Genomic DNA, 23,506 nt, shown 5'->3' on the forward strand with positions numbered 1-23,506 from the left:
AGAGGTAATTTACCTCATCTGCAAGTTCTCCAGAGCAGATGTCTCCATACATTGCTGAAAGGAAGTGTGTGGATTTATACATTTGAATGGGCTTCCTCCTTAATTTGGGCTCTGCAAAAACGTTCTCATTCTTAGGTTCTTTTTGGAGAGCAATATAGGTCATGTGCATAGCTTTGATACAGGCTTCAAGGCAAAATATAGGTGGTCAGAGGTAGATTACACAGAGCGGAGAGTCACCTTAGATTCAGTGTAACATCAATTTCTAACAACCCAAACGAGTGTCCAATTAGCAGACTCTTTTCTTTTTATTTTAGGTAGATTATTTCAAGCCGTCTGGTTGGAACTACTGCAGTATGTATAAATTATATATGTGCTGAAGTTACTACTCTTGTTTCTCACGTGTCTTTGCAGTCAATCATCTCCTTCATTCTGATCCAAGGAGCATTGAATTAAATTGTACAAAGTGGAAGAGCTCCAGCAGGAGATGTGGAGAGCAACTGTAGAGGCTGATGGGAAAACATTCACACAGTTTAATGACAAAGTAGAGACTTGAGATTTTAGCAGAGGGAGTAGGGAGAATATTTTTGTACAGGATTACTCATGTAGAAAAGTACAGGCATTGGTCGAGTATTCTCATTTATCCATGCAATACCACCGGAGCAGTCAAAATGTCATCACCTGAGCTTAATTGAAACAGGAACAAATGATGCGACTTCCAATAATACCTTTAAAAAAAATCTCCTCTTTATAGTAATTCTTTGAATTTTTCATAGAATGTCTTTTAGTCATTATTATGTGACATTCACTCCAACTCACTTGGAGGCCGGCACTCTGTAAATTGGGAATTGTAGAAGATGGTGCAGCAGTTCCCTTTTCAGGTAGTACTAAGCTGTTTCATGGATAGTGTATTCAGGGCATTCCTAGTAAATTAGAAGTAGTGCATTTAGTTTGCTCTGGCCTATCTTGTGATTTCCCTGGCAGTGCCCTTGCTGAGAGGTTCACTGAACTGCGTCTCATGCAGTGATTGCATGGAATTGTATGTTAGTTGGCGTAGTATGTGTTCCCTTCCCCAGCTGAGTTTCTTTCTCCACCTTTTCACTCACAGTGGTGTGTAACTGCTCAAATCAGATCACATTTGAAGCCTGAGCTCCCTTTGAGCAAGTCTATATCACTGTATATTGTCATTGTGTAATTGTGTCAGGAATCAATGGAGGCTTTCTTTTTTTATTTTATTTAGCAAGAACAGGATGAAATCTCAAGTTAGAATCGACTTACTTGAAGCAGTTCTTTCTATTTCAGATTAAATCATGATTGCTATAGCTCTTTTGCTGCTATTAATAGCTGAAAATGAAGCTTGATTTTTGTCAGTTGTGTTAACAAGATCTTAAATACTCCCTAGTTTTGGCAGACTTTGATCAGCATTTTCCCTACAAATAAGCCAGAGGCTTACTCCTGGGCAAACTTCCTTCTTTTCCTTATTTCTATTTCAGCGTACCCCTTTTGAAAGCAAATTTCCGTTTGATAAAGCAAGCTGCTTACAGCTTATCCATTTCTTTCTTAGGAGGTTGCCAATTTGCCTCTTATTTGAAAGTCCTTCTTTTAAAATTGGTTCTGCTTTTCTGGAATAAGATAGTAGATTTTCCACAGGAGTTTGTTTTTTAATCCCTTCCCTGTTTTCCAGCACAAGCATATTTCAGCAGCTTTAATTTGTCAGTAACCCACTTCTGACTCAGCTCTGCTTTATTTGCTTAAGTTTTCTTTTCTTTTGCTCTAGCACGAAGATGTGGGCTCTCTCTCCCTTTTATTATGACAATGTAGATAATTCTCAATCTGCCTCTCTTTTTGCTTTTCACTATCAAAAGAATTTCTGAAAGGGGGCTGATTTAAATATAGCTTTTTGCTGCAATTTAATTGTGACTTTTCATACAATGATTATTAAAAAAGTTCATCATCTTCTATTACATTCTGCCTCCTGCCATGTAAAGGGCCCTCTTGAGGGTGTTTTCACCTCCGTATCTCCATGGAGGCGGCAGGTGGGAGTGAGTTTATTCCACTCATGTGCTGTGAGTCAGCTCAATCTGAGAGCCAGAAATTTATTTTAGCACCAGGCCTGAGCTAACAAGCCTTGCTGGGTGCAGGATGTGTTAGTTTAGGCCCAACGTGTTGCTAATATCACTAAGCAGCTTCTGGACTGTGTCATCTCAGTGCCCAGATGAAGAGAACGTCCATCCAAGTGGAGTGAGTCTTTGGAAACACACACTAATTCTTTCAGTGACAGTGTTGGTAGACCAGAAACTCTTCCTTTCCGGCTTTTCCCAGAACAATCTGGGCAATTTCTGAGCTATTCTGTTAAGAGTCCAGATCTTTCAAATTGAGCCAGTCCTGGCTGGCTTGATAAATGATAATTTGCTCAGACCAGGATAATTTTAAAATTGGAGTTTCATCAAACTTTATAACACAACTCAAAAATAAGACTTGGGATCCCTCTTCAGAGTATGAGCAATATTGTGAATGGAGCACACCCCACTCTCACACCTGACTCATTTGAACCTCCTTGCTAGGCTTCTTTATAGAAGCAGGACCGAGCTGAATATGAGGGCGATTTTTCTGGTTTTTAAATTCTAGAAGTGTATATAGCCAGCCCGTAACAGTCTTTTACACTTAATTAGAGTATTGGGGAAGTCGCCAATTTTGAATTAAAAACTATAGTTTGTGGTCTCTTTTCCCCAAGAATCAAAATAATGTTTTACATTTTAGCAGCACAGTCACCATTTTACATGTCATTCAGTGCGTTTCTTCCCAGACTTTGGAAATTTGTCCCTTACTGGCTTCAGCTGGACTCGTGACTCAGTGGAAATATTCCCATTACTTTTAATTTGAATTGATCCAAATAGATTACTGAATTAACAAGTAACAAATTGGGAGAATGGGACAAAACTTTTTGCCACCTTCTTGTAGGTGAGAACGTGTTACATATTAACACTTGATAAAGTAAGTATGAAATTTTCAGTCAGTAATAATCGAATTACTCAGTTTGAGAGAGATGAATGTCAGATATGAATATCATATCTGAGAGATGAACAGGAGAGCGCTATTGGGATCAGCCTTAACATTTGCAATTTCTTAAGAATCTTGGGGCAAATGTTTTGAATATGTCGACTAGGTTGTCAAAGCATTACTCGAATTTATTTTCTCTAACATCTGGAAGGGGAGACAATCAAAATTTTATAACCTCAATGTGTCAGGAGCTTATCTCAAGTTCCTGTCAACCCTGCCCAGTAAGTGTCACTGCAGGTTAATGGTACCAGGCTGGAAGAAATTCACTGGGTGATGTTTATCTGCTAAAAATGTCTCCTGACAGTTCTGTACACTGATGATTATTGTTACAGTTATCAACAAACATGGGATACCATTATAGCAAGCTTGTGAGAGAGATATATATATATGTGTGTCTATTAAAATGTGATTTACCTTTTAAAACCACGTTATGAATCCAGATGTTGTGGAATCATTGTTCTTGTAGCATCCTGAGCTCTAAAATTAGCCTTCCCTGTATACAGAACTTGTACTGGAGGTTGTTCGGTGGTTTGCTCTGCGCTCATGGGGCTCCTTGAGAGAGCGTGGAGGCTGGCTTGCAGTGAAGGAGAGCATTCCCACAGGTACAAGAAATAAGCAGTGTATGGTGGCTCCATACCTATGGTACCTGTGTTTTAATTTTCTTCCACACCCCTGAATGGGCATGATTTAGCTACCTGATAGAAGAAAGGGTGTTTTTTAAAGTGTGTTAGTTACAGGAGGTTGGAAGATTTAGGTGTTAACACTGAGGTCTTTCTTAATACAGAATTACAGAATCACACAGAATGGTTTGGGTTGGAAGGAACCTTAAAGATCATCTCCTTCCAGCCACCCTGCCATGGGCAGGGACACCTCCCACTAGACCAGGCTGCTCAAAGCCCCATCCAGCCTGGCCTTGAACACCTCTAGGGATGGGGCATTGACAACTTCCCTGGGCAACCTGTTCCGGTGCCTCACCACCCTTACCGTAAAGAATTTCTTCCTGATATCCAATCTGAATCTCCCCTTTTTCAGTTTGAGGCCGTTACCCCGTGTCCTATCACTACACTCCCTGATAAAGAATCCCTCCCCATCCTTCCTGTAGGCCCCCTTCAGGTACTGGAAGGGGCTCTAAGGTCTCCTCGGAGCCGCCTTTTCTCCAGGCTGAACAATTCCAACTCTCTCAGCCTGTCCTCATAGCAGAGGTGCTCCAGCCCTCTGATCATCTTCGTGGCCCTCCGCTGGACCCGCTTCAACAGGTCTATGTCCTTCTTGTGTTGAGGACTCCAGAGCTGGATGCATACTCCAGGTGGGGTCTCAGAAGAGCGGAGTAGAGGGGCAGAATCACCTCCCTTGTCCTGCTGGCCGTGCTTCTTTTGATGCAGCCCAGGATGCGGTTGGCTTTCTGGGCTGCAAGTATGCATTGCCTGCTCGTGTTGAGCTTCTCGTCCACCAGCACCCCCAAGTCCTTCTCCTCAGGGCTGCTCTCAAGCCATTCTCCGCCCAGCCTCTATTTGTGCCTGGGATTGCCATGACCCAGCTGCAGGACCTTGCACTTGGCCTGGTTGAACTTCATGAGGTTTGCACAGGCCCACGTCTCAAGCCTGTCAAGGTCCCTCTGGATGACATCCCTTCCCTCCAGCGTGTCAACTGTGCCACACAGCTTGGTGTCATTGGCAAACTTGCTGAGAGTGCACTCAATCCCACTGTCCAACAAAGATGTTAAACAGCACTGGTCCCAGTACTGACCCCTGAGGAGCACCACTCATCACCAGTTTCCATGTGGACGTTGAACCATTGACTGCAACCCTTTGAGTATGGCCATCTAGCCAGTTCCTTATCCACCAAGTGGTCCATCCATCAAATCCATGCTTTTCCAATTTAGAGATCAGGATGTCACTCAGGACAGTGTCAAATGCTTTGCATAAGTCCAGGTAGATGACGTCAGTTGCTCTCCCCTTATCTACCAATGCTGTGGCAACATCATAGAAGGCCACCAAGTTTGTCAGGCACGATTTGCCTTTGGTGAAGCCATGTTGGCTGTCACCAGTCACCTCCTTATTTTCCATGTGCCTTAGCAGAGTTTCCAGGAGGATCTCCTCCATGATCTTGCCAGGAACAGAGGTGAGACTGGCCGGTCTGTAGTTCCCTGGGTCATCCTCTTTTCCCTTTTTGAAAATGAGGGTTATGTTTCCCCTTTTCCAATCAGTGGGAACTTCATCAGACGGCCACAACTTTTCAAATATAATGGAAAGCGGCTTGGCGACTTCATTTTCCAGCTCCCTCAGGACCCGGGGATGGATTTCATCTGGTCCCACGGACTTATGCACCTTCAGGTTCTTCAGATGGTCCTGAACCTGATCTTCTCCTACAGTGGGTGGTTCTTCTTTCTCATAGACCCTGCCTTTGCATCGTGCAACGTGGGTGGTGTGGTTGGAGCCCTTGCCGGTGAAGACCGAGGCAAAAAAGTCATTCAGCACCTCAGCCTTCTCCATGTCCTGGGTGACCAGGTCTCCTCTCTCCTTCCTGAGAGGGCCCCCGTCTTCCCTAGTCTTGCCTTTACCCCTGACGTACTTATAGAAGTTTTTCTTGTTGTCCTTGATGCCACTAGCCAGATTTAATTTTACCTGGGTTTTAGCTTGCCTAATCTGGTTCCTGCTCACTCGGACAGTTTCTCTATGTTCCACCCAGTAATAAAGGCTTGTTTGAGGGCACACAGCAAGATGCTGGCAACTCAGAAACTCTGAGCAACATTATTGGGGCTGCCCGACGAGGATGGGATTCGAACCCATGCGTGCAGAGCACAATGGATTAGCAGTCCATCGCCTTCACCACTCGGCCACCTCGTCAGCATACTGATGTGTGATCTCTTTCAGCTGATTTTTCTGGTTGTTCGGTTTTCCTCAGATAGGTCAGAAATATATTTGTAGTTGATTCCAGGCTAAATTAATCCATGTCTGTAAATTGCTTTGAGATCCAAAAGCTACAATGCCCTTTTCTTGATAATTTAATTTTTATGTTTAATTTTCAGGAGGAAGATAAAACATTGCTTTTACAACATTTTTCTCCATATTTAAGCACAGGATTGCTCTGTTTTTAAAAGGAGCTTAACAGCTGAAATTCATCAGTCTTTACAAGTGTCTTAGAGCAATGCAGGTTCTGTAAGTGACGTTTCTATGAGGCAGGCTTTTCAGTGTGAGTCTGCAGATTTCACAAAGTCTTTTGTTGTTCCAGTGTCAAGGTCGTGCAGGCTTCCTAACTGACATGTAAAGAAATTCTGGCACATACAAAATCAACATAATAGTTGTCTTTGATGCCTTTAGGCAGTAGTAGTAGTTGGGTATAATTTTACAAGGCGGACAATCGTTCCATTGTGAAGTCTGGGAAGAAAGCCTTTCTTCAGTGCTCCTTCCTTCTTCTTATGATTATTGTTTTAATCTTGTGTTATTGTAGATTGACCTTCTTTTTCACTCCATATAATTATTCTGTCACCTATTGATATTGAAAAGCAATCTGTACGAGTATGGAATGGTATCTTCTACTTTGTCTTGTACGCTTGGGGAGAGCAAATAGTTTCGGACTGTCGCTGTATATTCATGATTGCATCTTTTTAGCTGACCCATAACCAATCAGGGAAAAAAGAAAAAGCTGCCTTCTTTGCTGCTAGTGCTAATCCTGTTCATTAGCTGGCAAAGCTGATGAATGAGTGGTCTCTCTAGAAGATGAGCATTCTACCTCCCCAGCATAGACGGGGTGACCTGGTTATACTGGATGTGATGTGAGTGATGGCTCAGCTTGCTGCTGTAGTTCTAGTGTTGGATCAATGCTAACAAAGGGAGGAATGAAGAAGGGTTATAGATGCAATAATGATCTCACCAAGGGCTTTCAGGGAGTAAAGAAAAGCACAAGTTTACTTTCAGCACTTCTCACGTATTAAACTGATAGCTGAGTCACTTTTTCTTTAAACTGAGAATAAACAGTCTCTGTGAGTGCACTACGTACCTTGTCAGATTTACAGTTTTAGCCTCAGTCGCCTAAAGACCAACTCTTAAAAAACCCAACTAATCCAGCAGTAATCGTCCAAAGTGTTAGCTTTGTAATGTCTCAATAGGACACTTTTTACGTACAATTAATGCCCTAAAGTCAAGGCTATGTTTTACAAGATAAGAGCGCTTGTGCCAAGTACATGTGTGACTCGCTATCTAGAATGCTCAGGAGATGATACATTTGTGGCCTAAAATGTAGGTAGTTTATAATAAACTGTTATTGCCAGATTCAGGAATCCTTACGTGTACACTGATTTGAATGCAATTATTTATACAACACATGCAGCAGAGAAAAATAAAGGCCTCTGTAACAGATCTACTCCATGATTAACAGACTAGATCTAGTTAGGATACATTTTAGGCATTTTCTGTGCTATTCAAATTTGATTAACAGCTCTTTCAAGCCTGTTATTTCTCCTTGTTGTCATAATACTTCTATTAATGTGGTTAGAATGAGCAGCTGAGATAATACTTTTAGCAGAAAGAGCATGGTGGTACCATAGTTGGTCTTAATTGTCTGCATTAGGTAATTTCCAGTGTGAAACAAGGAAAACATCAATTGGCACAGACTCCAGTAAAAACAGATACATGCCATTTCAGTAATTGTTCCAATTTGTAGAGGTTTATAAGGATACATTTATTGTGTGACATTCACATCTATTTCATGTTTGCAGTTTAAAAATAAATAGAATCCAATCCAATATCCTGTTACAAGCATCCTAATGGAATTAAATAAAAAGGTGAAAATAGCTTCCGGCATAATTACATTGGGTGTCAAGGTATACTGGAAATGCTCTGTATAATTTGAAGGCCACAGAAGGAAATATGCCAAAAGCACAATAATTATACAATGAATTTCTTAAAATCATCTACATTACTGGTGCTGAGAAGAAAAAAAAAAAAAAAAATCTAACCCCTCTGGCACTGTGAGGCCCAGAAATAATGGCTAGTTAAGTTTTCTTTAAAGGCAATTGCACAAGAATTGGGGATTAAGGCACTGGTTTATTGTAGTATCATCACCAATGCTTTTTTCCCACTTTTATCTTCATGAGAGATAGGAGAGTAGAAACTACTTTGTGTAAATGACAATGCATAGGATACTGCCTGATCTATATATTGCAGAGAAATGTAAACCACATGAGATTGTATTTTTAAAGGTCGTAGGATGTGGCATGTCATATATGAAGAAACATAGTGAAGAAATCCCTAATTGAGACAAAGGTGCAATGAAAGATAGTTTGCATTCCTGTAATTAAGGGCCATTTATAACAAGTACTGACACGAGAATTAATTTAGATTGCCTTGGCAAGCTTTATCCTCACACGTCTTAGCTTCTGATCGCTGTGTTTTGTACTTGCCTCTGGGATCAAAAACCAAGCTATGGGAACCCCCAGTATCACAGTAGCCTGAGAGGACTTCTGGATCCAGCAGCTTCATGGACTAGCAATATAATTGTTCTTTTTGGGTCTCTCATGCTTTCCCTGGGATTTCACAAGTATTTGCTGAGACCAAGGAAAACTTGCAAGGAAACCTGCATTATGTTCTAGGTCTCAGGAAAACTGGGCTGTGCTAATTATCTAACCTTTGTCCATTTTTTTAAAACTGATCCCGTCTGCCTAAGTCCTCTCCACGCTGTCCCCTTCTGCTTTGCTCTTCTCTGCTTCTGTCTGCATTTCTCCCCCCTCTCCTCTCTGTAGGTACAGCCAGCGAGAAAACCAAAAATACAAATCTCAGGCCCAGCAAGTCATTGCTGTGGACAGTGGACCTCTACTTTTCAGGCACACTGAGTACAAGGTCTCACTCAGGCTTTCAAATTCCAGCATGACCATGTCTGGTAGTGTGGGAAGTCTCAAAAAAACCCAGAGAATGTAGATTTTTTGCTATAATAATTTGAGGGGCATCCAGTTACCAGCAGGCTATTTTGCTTTTATTTCTAAAATACAGCACCAATATAACAAAGGCTTTCTGCAATGTACCTTTTCTCTGCTTTCTCTAATGAGTAATTCATTACAGGTTTAAAAGGAATGAAAATAGCATTAATTAATTAGCATGCCAAGCTCTAAACTGAAACTTTAAATCTCTTTTAGTGTGTTAAGGTTGTGTCTGTTTTATACCTCAACAGAACTTGGAAGCATTGGTTAAAGCAATACAAAACACCTAAAAATTAGTTATAAAAAGAATTAACACTTTAGTTTAATTGGTTTCACCTTTGCATTTAGAAAGGCAATAGAGTAAAATTGTCACCTGTAATTACTGAAGTCTAATTTTGTTTACTAGTTAGATCGTTTTCAGCGCATACTACCCGTCAGAAAGGAGAAAAATAGAAGGTGGTAAGCAGCATTTTAAAAATCAAATTTTATTTGAATGTCTATTTAAATAACATTGTGAATGTTTGAATGCCTTTAGGATATATAATGGAGTTTATGAGACATTGTAGTGTTTAGTTTTAGTATTGGCTTTATTGGCCAGTAGTTCATTGTTAAGAATGACAAAGACCATTGTGTCGCATTTCCCACATTTTTTGTGTACCCTTTCCTCCACCATCTCCTACCTTAAAAAAAGTCAGTTACAGGCCTTGTTAGCAAAAGCAATGATAAAGCAGATAAAACAGATTCAGAAATTTAGTGCACTAAGGTCATGATCTTAAAAATCAGCTAACGTTGATTTCTGGAATTTTCAAACCTTCCAATGCAGCACAATTTCATCATCATCCAGGTTTGAGTTTTCCCTGTCATATGACCTATAAAACTTAAATTAGAATATCCTCTACCAGAACTAAAAAGGTAAAATTTTGGGAACCTGAACTTTGCCACCCATCTCCTGCTGGAATCTGGATTGAATTGCAATTCAAAGAAGTTTTAATGGTAAATACTAAAAGGTGTTTATTACTAAACAACAGACAGTTAAGTGTTGGACAGCCTCACTTTTTGGTCCCAAAGTAAGAAATAGTTGCCAAGACTGAGTTAGAGAAGGTAACGGTGCTTCAGAAGAGCAAGAGGAAGTTCTTTTGAATATCCTGTCTGCAAACGTTTACCTCTCACACAGAGTGTTGGGTACACTTTAACTTTTGCAAGTACCATCATCATTCATTAGCTATAATGGAGTCAGCCATCAAGCGATAGCACCCAAACGTGCTTCTCGTGAGGTTGTGAAATTCTGAAGGAGAGAATATATTGCGCTATTTACAACATTCTGCCTTCCTGAAACTTCAGACCTATTAATTTCCAAAGCACTGAAAATAATGTCTCTACTTTTCTCCCATCTGCTTCATCCAATAGATTTTTGGGTGCGGAATGCCGTGAAGCCTGGGTAATTACCTGACAGTCCTCAGCAACCAATTAGTTGTTACTATTTGTATTTTCCGCGGTGTTTTAAAGGTTCCTGTTTTCTGATGGGTGTGGTGCCGTGCTCCTTGAGGTATTTGGGGATATACTGGTATGTGCTAGGTACTGGTTAGTAATCGATGAAGATGATTGTTTCACACATGAGTCTTTGCATATGGTACTAGTAAGAACAGAATTTGATTTGTAGATTTTTATGTTCATTCTAATGCAGATTTCCTGTTTTGGTGAATGCTTTTCTCACTTATTGGTGAAAGGGCTAGCAAGGAAAGAATGAGTATCTTGGGTAAGAAGATTGGATTTTGTTTTGATTCCAATTTAGAGTATAAATTTTACAGAGTGAAGAGCCTGGGCATTTGTTTGTGCCGTGGGACAAGTCTTAAATGAGGCAAAACTAGTAACGGCTGTGGAATTTGCTGTGCTTCTGTGGTAAACTTTTCAAAAGTGTCTGAAGTACAGATCCTTTTAAATTAGAACACATTGTACTGCTGATCACCTGAAGCCTAGAAGAGGTTAAGTAGAGACAGGGTACCCCTGTAAGCCCATCCTGTTCCCAGGCTGTGCCACGTATGGTTCATGGTTGCACAGTACATAGTCCATGCGTAGTCTTAGCCTAGACATTCACTTTAATGACAGTTTAAATAGCAAAACATTAAAACTCATCCGAAGCTCTTCATTATCACCTGGCCCAGCGTTTAACTAATAGGTTTTCTCTACCACAACTTCTGTTTCTTCTGTCTCAGCTGCACCTTTGTACTCTAGATGGTGTTAATAAGCTCTAATGCGAACCTGAGGGAAGAACAGCAAACGTGGGTGACTGGCTTGCCAGAGAAGCTATACTCTTATTTGGGAAGCCCTAGAAATTCAGTGACTCCTGATGTCCTGATCCAGATTTTGAAATGCATGTATGTATCTAAAAATCACATGTTACACTAGAGCTCCTTCTAGTCTGGCATACAGGCTCCCATATAGCGCTCGCTGCTGTGCTCCTTCAGTGTAAATCTCTGGTGCTCGTGTCCTGTATTCAACAGATTTCTTGGGGTATCAAGAAGAAGCAACCATTTTTAAAGGGTGGAGGTTTAAAGGAGTTACATGCTTAGTCTTACGCATGCTCCTATTGAAATATTTTGGCCAAAGCTTTTATTGTTCTTTCTTAGTGTTAATAAAATATAATAATAAAAAATCTGTTACTTTCATTGCAATACTTGCTCAAAGTGGAGGCATGCCAGCTCTTTATGCCTGAATCCTTGCTGTTGAAATATAAGCACTCTTCCATCTTTTTCCCCTTTCCAACTAAATTACACTGACTATAGTGGTGTTTGTTAATCAGTTTTAAATTGTACAGGCACCATTGTCTCGTGAAACCCTGGCTGCGGATTCTTGCACTGATACACTGGCAACCAGAAAGCTGACAGCTGGCCCTTTTTCAGGAAAATATAGTCGCATTTTCTGATCACTTGCTCCTATGTCTGTCTTTCTACATGTAAACAAAGGGACAGATTTGAGTCTCAGCTGCACCATTATAAATATGAGAATGTCAGTGGGTGTCAAAGGAATTCTTTTGAACTCAGAAGTGTAAATCGGCGCACGTTCTGGTCATACAGTTAGTTTTAACATAAGGGGAGCAGTTGAAAACATTGCTTTTTGTGAAATAATCCTGCAATGGTTTTCTATTATTTCAAATATAACTGGATGCTTTACCAGATATTTCATGGTTGGAACTGGGATTGAATATCTGATGCAGAATTTAAAGTTTAGTGACAATTCCAATATTGATTTAGGGGGAAAAATGTTTCTCAGAAGACTATGTACCCATTCGTACGTTCATTCACACTTTTATCTTTGGATTAACATATAATATCCGGTTGGCTGACATATGATAACATGGTGCAAAGTAATTTTAAAATGTGGCTGTATGATTCTTCAGTATTTTAGTGTTTATTTCATTTCCGGTGAATGGCAGAAATGCCACTTTTAAGGGAAGCTCGGAACAGACGGAGTTCATTAAATGGGGCACTGGCAGTGAAGTGAACCCCTCTTTCCTTCATGTGGATTTTATCCATACTTACAGGAGAGTTCTTATTTTTTACTTACACACCAGAACACCGCAACAAAGATGTCTGTTGCATATTCTTCATTCATTTTGCATGCAGATTTTGCATATGATATCAAAACGCAGGTCATATAATACGTGTACTAAATTGCAGTGCAAAACAGTTATGAGAATGCAACCCTCAGAGCAGGTTTCGGGGCACATCATTTGTTTTAGAGCCCTATCTAAGTGCCTAAATAAATGCTTGACTTTTCGGAGCTTCCGAGGAGACCCAATTTGCTTTGAAGTCATGGGAAACTGCAGACAGAAACTGATAAAGCCGAGGACAAAACTAACATCGTTTCCTGACTTAATTCAATTCTTCAGCCACAGGACTGTCCTTTTGTTTGTACTGTCACACAATCAGAACCGAATGTATTAGATGGAAGTGTTGCACCTGCATAAATTAAAAAATGAAAGGTGTTTCACAATTCTCTTAATCGTGCCATGGCCTGCTGTATGTTTTTGTGTTTTCCTGTATTTTGCTTGCTTATAAGGCTGGTCTGTGACAGCCTTCCTCATATGAATGTCACTTTTTTTCTGCAAGAAGTCCCATTGATTTGTAAAGAAAGGGTGGACAGTGTGGATTTTACCAGTTTAAAATAAGCAGTATCATGGAATACACACGTTGGAGGAGATAGGGGTGAGAGATTTACAGCTAATTCATCGATCTCCTAAATGTGGTATAGAATAATTTCAGTACTTTATGGAGAGATCTGTACTTTGCTTTTTTATGAAAAGAATTCCATCATTTTCTGTGGAAGATATGTCACTTACTGGTAATCTTATAGGCAGAAATAGATTGCAGTCTGTTGAAATAAGGAAATGAGCATTAGGCATCAAAGTACTTTTTTTAAATGGAGACTTAGAGAGAGGGCGAAAGGGCATTGATGATAACCAAATGCTGGTGTGAAACCTGTCTTCAGGAGTAGAAGAGTGACCCAGGAGTGGCATTTAGCAAGTGCTGCTGTTCGAGTGTCTTCATGAATTGTGACAAAAAAAGCACTGTCATTTTGTTATCTTTGTGGATTCTATCTATGGCACTTGGTAATTTAGGGTTAGATGAATTTCGTGCTTTAAATCAGAGATTCAATCTCATGCCTACTATAGAGCAGAAATTTACATTTGATACAAAGAGCAGAGATAAACAAGCTTTTTCTTGTTGCGTGTTACAAAACAACTGCATTAAAGGAATTGTATTCAGGCTGTAAAGTCCATATCTGAAAAGTTTGGAAACGCCGAAGTAAAGACTGCAGGTGCACGTATGTGCTTAATCTCTTCCTTAGATCATGCTGCTCGCTTGCTAGCCAGGATGCACGCTGTGCATAAGCATTTAGGGCTAGATCCAGCTCTCCTAAATTCTCAGTCTACACTGAATACTGCTAAATCCTACAGAGCAATCAAGCTGTCTCCATGCTAGTGCAACTTAAGCCAAAGTGTGTCAGGTTTGGCCTGCAAATTCTTGGTTGCTCAAGCAACTAAAATGCTGAGAAGCACCTTGTGGGGAAGAAATGCGCCTCTTCTGTGCTAAAGTTCCATTGCCATCTAGGTTTACGGGGAGAGTTGCCTAAATTCAGGTACTGGAGTGGCTTCTGAAGATGGAAGTTGAGCCTAGAAAAAGGGTTCTGGGTATTTGCAGCTTGAAGAAGTTGGGACCTACACGCATCACTGAAATGTGATGATTCCAGAAGGCAACTTTGCAATGAAAAAAGCAGAAAAAATATTGTAGTACAACATGATATAAAAAGGCTGGGAAATCAGCATTTGTTTAGGATGACCAGGTGAATGATTTACGACTCGGACTACAATTTAAACAGTCTCCCAGAAACTGTCACTCATGCATATCTATTTTCAAATTGGAGTTTAAAAATTTGTGATGATTACATCACTGTATGTTTCAGGTATTTTTTCTGAGTTTAAAACTAGTAAACCAGCATGAAGCTGTGTGACTGAAACTAATCGCATCTTTGCTTATTACATGATTTCTTTAACAGTTAATGTTATTTAGACTAAAACAGACTGTGAAATAATATCCAGCAAAGAGTTTCAAGCAGATCTACATTAAAAAATCATATTGCAGGCTTGTGCATCATTTGTATCAAAGTCTACTTCTCCACGATGTCTCAAACTGGACATCCAGCAGTTTGAGTTCTACTTACCGAATTCTTGATTATTCTTTTTCTTCTCTTTCATTTCATTTTATTAATAATCCTAAAATAAGTATTGCTAAAATAGAAGCTTGGGGTTTGTCCCTGGTTGCTTCGTATGTATTTGTTCTTACCAGTGAACAGTTTTTATTACCCTGTCTGTTGTTCTCATACTCTTCCAAGTTCATGCCTTGCTGCTATGATTTTCTGCTAATTTTCTGCCTTGCTTCTCATATCCTGGAAAAGTATGTTGCACCACTTTCCCCCTTAGCTAACCTAACCTTCCATTTCACATCTCTGATAGATTTTAATTGCTTTTGGTGATATTTGAGTTCATTTTACAAAGCTCCTTACAAGGGATATTAATTGCAATAAAAAAATCCCAGTGTACCAGTTTGACATAATAATCTATAATGCTTCAATGGGTTTATAAAGAATACTGAAAATATGAATGCTGGCATGACCTACATGTGAGACAAAAGCTATTCCCTTAGGGAATAGAGATAATTTGCTTTTGTCTCATACATTATGCATTTCCTCTTTTACACCCCATTTCCATGAAAAATATTTTTTGTTATGTATCAAAGAGTTGTTAAAGTTGTGAGTGGAGTATTAGGCTGGGTTTGTTGGGATGTTAACATTCTGCTAGGATTTCTGCAGTCTCGGTTCTTTGTTTCCTATTACCTATTCATAATTTCTATTGGTGGTCTTCAGTGCTTTTCTCCCAGTAGAGTTTTCTGTTTCTTCTTTTATTCTTTGAGGAGTGAGTGCTGCCGATTCCTTTTTGTTGGGGAAGATCCACAGAAATAGGAAACTTTATAAACAAAAAATAAACTGTAAATGTTTCATTGCTGCAGCCATGCCAGTAATTAATGATTAGCCACATTATGTTAAAATGCAAACATTATTTAGTTGACCTCTCCAAAACTGTTGGATTGATTCCTTGACAGGCAGAGAACAGGGTTGGCTTCTTATAAAGTACTGCGTTGTCTCTTCAGACACTCTGCAGGATTTGTGAGCAGAACGTGTAGTTACGGGAATAGTTCAAGGTACAAAGGCTATTCAAACACTATAAGCAAGAAATCATCTTTGCCACAACACTTAAAGGTATCGTCCCTTTATGACAACTGAGTTGATAGGGATGGAATTTTCAGCTAATTTATACTGAAGTTAAAAAAGATAAAGATCAGCACTGCGCTAATTTGTTAGTGTCTTCTCTCGTTTGTTGCATATTGCTTTCCTTTTTCAGGTTGTAAAATGAAAGAAATTGGAGAAGGGTCTTTGAAGAGGTTGTAAATCTCTAATTCTGCATCCGCTGGTCTTCTGAATAGACATGTATTATATGTATTAAATAATAGAGAAGTAGACAGTTTTCTAGATAGGAATATGCCGCTGACCTCTATAAGGGAAGCATGCTATAGTAGGTTTCTTGTTTGTCTTTCTGAAGGTACCTATTTATTTAATAGAAAGTTTTGGTGATGTGCCTCCAAATTAAGTTTTTAATTTAAACCCTCACCTATATCTCACCCCCTAGGATACTGGTATGAAAAATAATGCATGAAAAATAAAATACTACGTAACAATTTGGTAAGCTCAGCACACAGGTGATGTTCAGGTGAGCCAACTCCTCCTGAGTGTCTCTCCAGTTTACTAATCGCTGTGTTACGTATTTCATGGACATTAATCTTCTTTTAGAAAATTGTGTTTATCGTGTACTTGTTCTTAGGTTGTTTATCATTCGTCATTTTGCAGACGGGATACCAGTATAACTGGCGTATATAACTGGACTGAAAGACATTGAGGATTTCATTTTTGTTCTAGTATTATTTGACAATATTCATCTGGATCTCTTATTTGCATATTTACATTTTTATATTAATAGGCAAGTATTTTTTTTCGACTGTCAGCAAAAAGAGGTATTTATGTCACTTTACCTTGTACAACCATATTTATAGCATCTAATTTACCACAGAGGTATTGAGTTTGATCATTATTCAAATCACAGTATGACTTACTTTGTAGCAAAGGGCCCAAATGGGTTGTTATTACAGTGCCATTGGCTAACATGAATGCTTCAAAATATATCGCTTGTGTATTAACCAGAACATGAGAGAAAACACTGGATCATCGGCTTGCTGTGTAAAAATACAGGAGCAGCAGCCTGACAGTGTGAGGGAAGAGCGGAATCAGCAGAGAGCAGCTTGTAAGGTTGTCAGACTCTGAATAATGTTTGAATGAGTGTGAAGCAGGAATATTGTTAGATGATGCATGTGATGTACAGGAGCTTTCTGCCACTTATGGCATGGAAATATCGCTTTTCTATCAGATGAGTTACTGTGTGTGTCTAAACCCTGAATATCATTCATCTGCACCGCATTGTATTAGCTGTGATATGCTGTATTTCCTGCCTCAGAAATTCTGATTAATATTTTAGTAGGGTTTTTTTTTTGGTAGCTGAAGTTCAGGTTTTAATTTTTTTTTTTTTTTTTTTGGTCTTTTAGGCATTGCCTGTTCTGGCTAACTTTATGATTGGGATTATGTGAGAAAAGCTAATGGGGGAATAGCAGCCACTTTTCCTCTTGTGAGAATTACTGCAGTACTTAGAGTGGCTAAACAAGTTATATTAGAGAAATCCTTTTCTTTAAGGGCTAATCCTGATTGGCAGCGCTAACCTCTAACAAGGTGTTAAATGCTACAGATTCCTGTTAACTTCAGTGGGAATAGTGCCTTTAAATTGCACTGGAGCACTGGATGCAGAAAATCTGTGGTGTTTATGATCAGGAAGGCGTATCACTGCTTTGTCCTTTTTACTGTTGAAGATGTGAAATTCTTATTGAAGGATGTATTCTGTTCCCAAGGGTGTAATTCTACTGTTGTGGTGGGTTTTTTTTAACTTGTTCAAGATTCTTGTTACTGCATAATCAGTCATTTTAACTATGCGTTTCTGATGTATTAGTCTCTTTAGCTGTTGCGTATGTCTGTTCCCCTGTGCTTTTTCACACGTCTCTATATTCTTGAACATCCTCTTTCCTTTGATGCCTAGCTTGTTCTCATTCTTATTAAAACTTTGTCAACATTATTACAAGTAATCTATAATCCAGCCCTCTCTTCTTGCTCTTGGCAATTAAAACACAAAGGAAAAACAGACCCCATAAAATAAAACGGACACGAAACAAATGATATGATATACTCACTTGACAAGCAATCACCTCTAAAGAAAAATATTCCCTCTATTATTATCTCTTGTCCTTTCTTATTCCCCATCATGCCTGTTGTGATTATTTATGGTTATTATGACTTTCAAATCCTTCAGCTCCTGTCTACATGAAAATAGGGGATATTTTCAAAGGCACAAATGATGGATACACACCTAGTTCTTATAGAAAAGATTGATTTCTGCTCCTTATGAGTACACAAACAGCATGAGCACGTGCAACTCTTTCTCATTGTCAAGAGGGATTTTGCTGGTTTGAGACACTGAACTCCAAGAAGATCCCAGTAGGAGAGTAGCCCCCCTATGGCTGTGATCAGTATCCTTTGTTAAAGCCAGTTTGTTACTATAGTTTGCCCATAAATATATGCTTTTGTGTTTATGTAGGTGTCATGACTTGACGCCTACTTGACTCAGCTGGCAACTAAGCACAATGCAGCTGCTTGCTCACTTCTCCCCACAGGGATGGGGGAGACAATTGGAAGGGTAAAAGTAAGAAAACTCATGGATTGAGATGAGAACAGTTTAATAGGTAACGCAAAATCCACACACGCAAGCAAAGCAAAATAAGGAATTAATTCACTGCTTCCCATGGGCAGGCAGGTGTTTAGAGCCATCCTCAGGAAAGCAGAGCTCTATCACACGTAATGGTTACTTGGAAAAACCAATGCCATCACTCCGAATGTCTGCCTCTTCCTTCTTCCTCTTCTTCTTCCCCCAGCTTTATATCCTGAGCATGATGTCATATGGTATGGAATATCCCTTTGGTCAGCTGGGGTCAGTGTCCTCTCCCGACTCCTTGTGTCCCCCCAGCCCACTTGCTGGTGGTGTGGTGTGAGGAGCAGAAAGGGCCTTGACACTGTGTAAGCACTGGTCAGCAGGGACTAAAACATCCCTGTGTTATCAACACTGTTTTCAGCACAAATCCAAAACACAGCCATGTGCAAGGTATTATGAAGAAAATTAACGCTGCCTCAGCCAAAACCAGCACAATAGGCCCTACTGACAACAGCAGCGTGAGGACAGGAACACAATGTCTACCCATACAACTCTGGTGAGATATTACTACTATATCTCACTTTTATTTTTAAGTCATCTGAACTACTACTCATATCTATCCTATCTTCCTTTTTTTCTATGCTGTGCAGTAGTCTTAAAATTTCCCTGGTAAAATGCCTCATTCTAGTAAATCTAGCTCTGAACAGAAATCTAATTTGTTGTTGATGATGGTTAATAGGGTTACCTTAGGTGTTGTGAAGCATTGCTAGATGTGGAAGTTACGACCCTAGGGGTTTTTTTGTTCAGCTCAGTTTGACTAGCCAACTAGCACTCAGTGCAGGAGACAGGACCAGGGTTGGAGGTGACTTTCAAGTTACAATTATGTTGTCATGACCTTGGGTCCGTTAGGGCAGGTTTGCTCCCCAGAATTATCTGAAACAGTTTCCAATCCACTTCTACACATCCTGTGCTCACAGGATACCTTCTCGGAAAGCCATCAAATTTGCCTCATGGGTACGTTCTTTTCTCCAGTCCTATTAAATGCAACTGGAAAGAACTCCTGTTAATTTTCAAACTCCGACCCAGGAGGTTTAATTATACAAGAAACTGGACAAATGGGAAGAAGTGTAATGGACAGTCACAGAACTGAACGTCTGCCAGCACCTTCCCTTGAAATGACATTGCCATTTAGAGGCATCCAGTTCCAGAATGTCGTACAAGTCATACAAGAGTAGGCACTGTTAATAAGTAGGTGGAGTAGAGGTACAACTTCAGAAAACATTGTTCCGAAGAGCAGCATTTCAGCCCTATGTCTAGGTGTGCTTGAAGGTGGGCCGCTGTGTATATGTGTAAATAAATGTCAAAGAGGAATAAACTATGTGACATCTGACAGGAAAGGCTAAGAAGAGCTGGAAATGATTTGGAGTGTTTGAAACTTTGTCTCCAACTGCATTGATGCTAATCAGAAATCATTTATACTAATGCCTTTATGCTGATTTCTTAAATGTTTTAGTGTGTTACCATCATAGTTAAAGTGGGGATGCTATTTTTAACATGATAACACCTGACAGCTCAGTTATTAGCAGCACTTACTGCCTGATTAGGTGGTTATAGTCCAGAAGCAAAATTAGGGGTCAGTAAATTTTTGATGCAAGTCCTTATCTGTACTGGTGATCGTTGTTTTGCAGCCTGTTATTGCTGGTGTTACACTGGTTGTTATGCTAGTTGCAGTGGTGCTGTAATTTGTATTAGTATAAATCCAGCAATTCAAACCTGTATGTGCCATTTTTGTGTTTGTTCACAGGTGATCTATTACCTAAAAAGGGAATAATTGTGTTTTTATCTATGTCCAATACCTTTTATGAATCAGAGAGTGCAGTTTTAAATTATTGTGAACTTCTAGCCAATTCTGACTGACTGAAGAATGGAAGAAACCTTTCCTGCATAAAATACCTTGTAATATCCTAACGTGAGCTGCAAAATATCTGTTCTGGAAAACTCAAAATCTCTTGTGTGTGAACATACAACCCTGAATTTGGACTGATTTTACTGATACACTTTAAATGCAATGAAATTTTGGCCTATTTTTATTTGTTTTCCATCTATACAACTTTGAAGACATCCTTAATGTGCTGTTGGAACGGTATGGATTATAGGAGAGAAGAAATCATAAATATACATACTGCAGAATCTGCTTTGACAGGAGATTTTGTACCTGATACTGTGTTTCTAGAGCGGGATATTGCTGCTCCGTTGACGTCCTTTGTTCACTAAAGGGTATTTAATTGACAGTGGTGGGCAGTAACTCAGTGAATTGTCCCATTGACTATGTCAACATTACACCTTTGAGTAAGGGTTCACCAGCAGGACTAAGACAATCACAACCTTCTCGAGTTTGAAAAGGCTTGATAAGGGCAAGAACATGCCCATTATAAACCTCTCATTTAGCTCATGCTTGTATCCCCTTAAGGAACATTACCTGCTACGTGTAGACTTCATTGTACCTTCCCAACTTCAGCAACCTTTGGAGTCTGCCTCTGGCTGAAATTAGATCGTTACGGTTGTATGCGAGAAGAATGTAAGGATATTGGAACAAACCGTCTAATGTCCATTTTAAAGAATCCTCCTTCCTTGGACTGTATTCAATATTAAGAAGTCCTTCCTACTTACCATGTGACATATGTCATGAGCTGATGATGTACTGCTTTCAGTCAACTAATTAGGTGTGTTTCCTCCTACTCCTCAGGTAGCCTGAGGTGGCCATAAACCAGCTCCGAGTAATTGGTGAAGATGGTGCTGACAACATAAAATATTTAGAGAGTGAGTGGTGTTCACACAGGTAGAAAACCTTAAAAAATTGAGATTTTCAACAGTGTTATTTCAACCCAATTTAGACAGAGCTCTCCACATTCGTTCAGAGTACTTTTTCACACTAATTAGATACTCTTCAAAGGCTTAATTACCATTTTGAAATTACTTCTGTATCCTGGATAGATACCGAAATGCTAATATCTTCACAACTATGTGCTTTGTAGATGGGGATAGTGTTTTCTAATATTGCAAATATAAAATACAGGACAGTACTTCTTACAGATGCAAAAAAAAAGTCAGAAGGAAAAACATTTCAGAATGACTTTATTACTGTCATTTCTGTTAATTTCCAGTGTGATAGGATCTTGCTATACTTTGACAGAACTATTTGCACACACCTGAGTGTTCAGAGAGGACATGAGAAAGAGGCAAAAATTTTGTTCGGGGGGTGTGATGCCTCTTCCACAGTTTCAATCACTGAAGAATGAACTGAAATCAGGAATAATAATAGTATAAAAACCCCTGTGCATGTGTGCGTCTTTTTGGTGAGAGGAGAAACAGCATCAAAAACTGTGGAGAGTGAATCCAAAATATTTGAGGATGGTTTTGCCTGCGTGCTGAGGGTCTGCAGCAAGGCCAGGCATCTCGGTGTTTGAAGGAATACCTTTCTGCCACCTGAACTGAACCATTCGCTTCGCTTACTGATGACTGTCACAGCTCAGGGCAGAGCGTAGGACAAGGGGACTGTGCGGCTGCCGTACTGTCCTGAGAGAGGAAAGTGAAGGAAATCATAACTGGTTTAGGCCCTCTGTCCTTTCCTGATAAATCTGGCTACAGGCTCCTCCACACCTGAGATGTAGTTCTGCACCTATCGAAAGAGGAGCGGGCACACCAGTGAATAGTTATAGGTAGTGCAGATAAAGTATTTGTCCATGCCTTTATGTGCTTCTCCGCTTTTGGATCTTAGCATAGAGTATGTATGTTCTAACGGGCACTTTGTTAATCTGAAATGGTCTGCAAATGATGATGCCTGTAGCCAGTCAGAAAAGTGTAGTGTGCAGACTACCTGGTGACTGTTGTCACAGAATGCCTATCTCTTTCTTTTAAGATCCCATTAGAATGATTTTTTCACCCAAATTTTGGGCTAATCCGATTCTTTTGGTTTTCGATATAGTCTTTTTTTCCTGCTAATATGTCTTGTTTAAGCTTTAAACTTTGAAAACAGTTGCTCTTCGTGAAATGGTTGGTAGAGTGCACTGTGGTTGTACTGCAACTGCACTGTAGTTGGGTAGACAGTGATTTCTGAATCCTGCAGCTGTTCATCCATTTTATTGACGTTTTATTACCATGAGACTGAATGTGGACTACTTTACGGTGTTTGTAGGAATACCTCTCTAATTACCATTGCAAAATGAGGGTTCAAAGTTTTAGCTGGTGGCATCTTCAGGGTTTCTTTCTGGTAACCATAACTCCTCCCTGGTTAACATACAGATATATGCAGTTTTGATGAGACATGCTTGTTGGTGGCAATTCCATTTGTAAGGCATCTATGGTTTGTTTTTTTTTTCTCTAAATGGAAGAGACGGTAGGCTTTCTGAAGAGGAGGTAATCCAGCAAATCCAGGCTGTTCCTTTTAGAACATCATTAGAGCTTTATTTGCACCGCTTAGCAATTTACTTAGCAGGTAATTTATCCTGGCCTTAATTGAAAGGTCTTAGAAAAATTTCCAAATCAAAGGAAATAAGCTTGAGAGGAGTCTGAGTTCGTAGAATTCCTACACAAACAAACCAGAAAATTTGGTGGTCTAATCTTGCTTTTGGGGTCACAAATGGCCGGTACTTTTATTTTACAATACAAAGGTATTACCTTACTCAGAAGTTGTCATTTTTGGAGGTGGAGTAGGCAAACTCTTGAGATAAGTGGAAGCGATGAACTCTGGCGGAAAATGTATTCAAGTTTGAGGAAATTCAGCTGCTTCATTAACTATTATTAGCTACTTCGTGACCTTTCCTAATTAAAAAATACATATTTATTAAACATACTTTGCAAACTGGGAAATGGATATTATTTGGCTGTCTAAATATGAATGTATCTAATCCCCTTCAGTGTCAAATGAAAGTTACAGAACAGGAAGACCTGCAGGAGTTGGCATTGCTACAAACTGTTTAAAAAAACCACCAAAAAGTCTTCCCCCTGGCAATACCTTCTGCTGAATAAAGACTTTTTAATGAAGTTTCGGTTGCTTTAGCAGAGGTGACATATCGTCACGCTGTGCCTACTGCTCGCTGTACCTGTGTGCAAGAGCT

General features: G+C 39.6%; 1 long non-coding RNA gene and 1 other non-coding gene across 3 annotated transcripts in view; one reads left to right on the forward strand and one right to left on the reverse strand.

Moving 5' to 3' along the window:
* The window catches only part of LOC134516253 (uncharacterized), a 98,772-nt gene that overhangs the window by 1,375 nt on the left and 73,891 nt on the right, over positions 1-23,506 (forward strand). The window contains exon 1 of one of the 2 annotated variants that reach the window (XR_010071264.1): positions 15,684-15,787. The exons of the other annotated variant lie outside the window; for it this stretch is intronic. This is a non-coding gene — a long non-coding RNA (uncharacterized LOC134516253). Of the gene's footprint in view, positions 1-15,683; positions 15,788-23,506 lie in introns of those variants that run through there. 2 annotated transcript variants of the gene reach the window in all.
* TRNAS-GCU (transfer RNA serine (anticodon GCU)) lies at positions 5,822-5,903 on the reverse strand. The gene has a single exon. It is a non-coding gene; the product is annotated as a tRNA-Ser (tRNA).

Source organism: Chroicocephalus ridibundus, chromosome 5 (genome assembly GCF_963924245.1).
Source record: "Chroicocephalus ridibundus chromosome 5, bChrRid1.1, whole genome shotgun sequence".
Classification (NCBI taxonomy): Eukaryota; Metazoa; Chordata; class Aves; order Charadriiformes; family Laridae; genus Chroicocephalus; species Chroicocephalus ridibundus.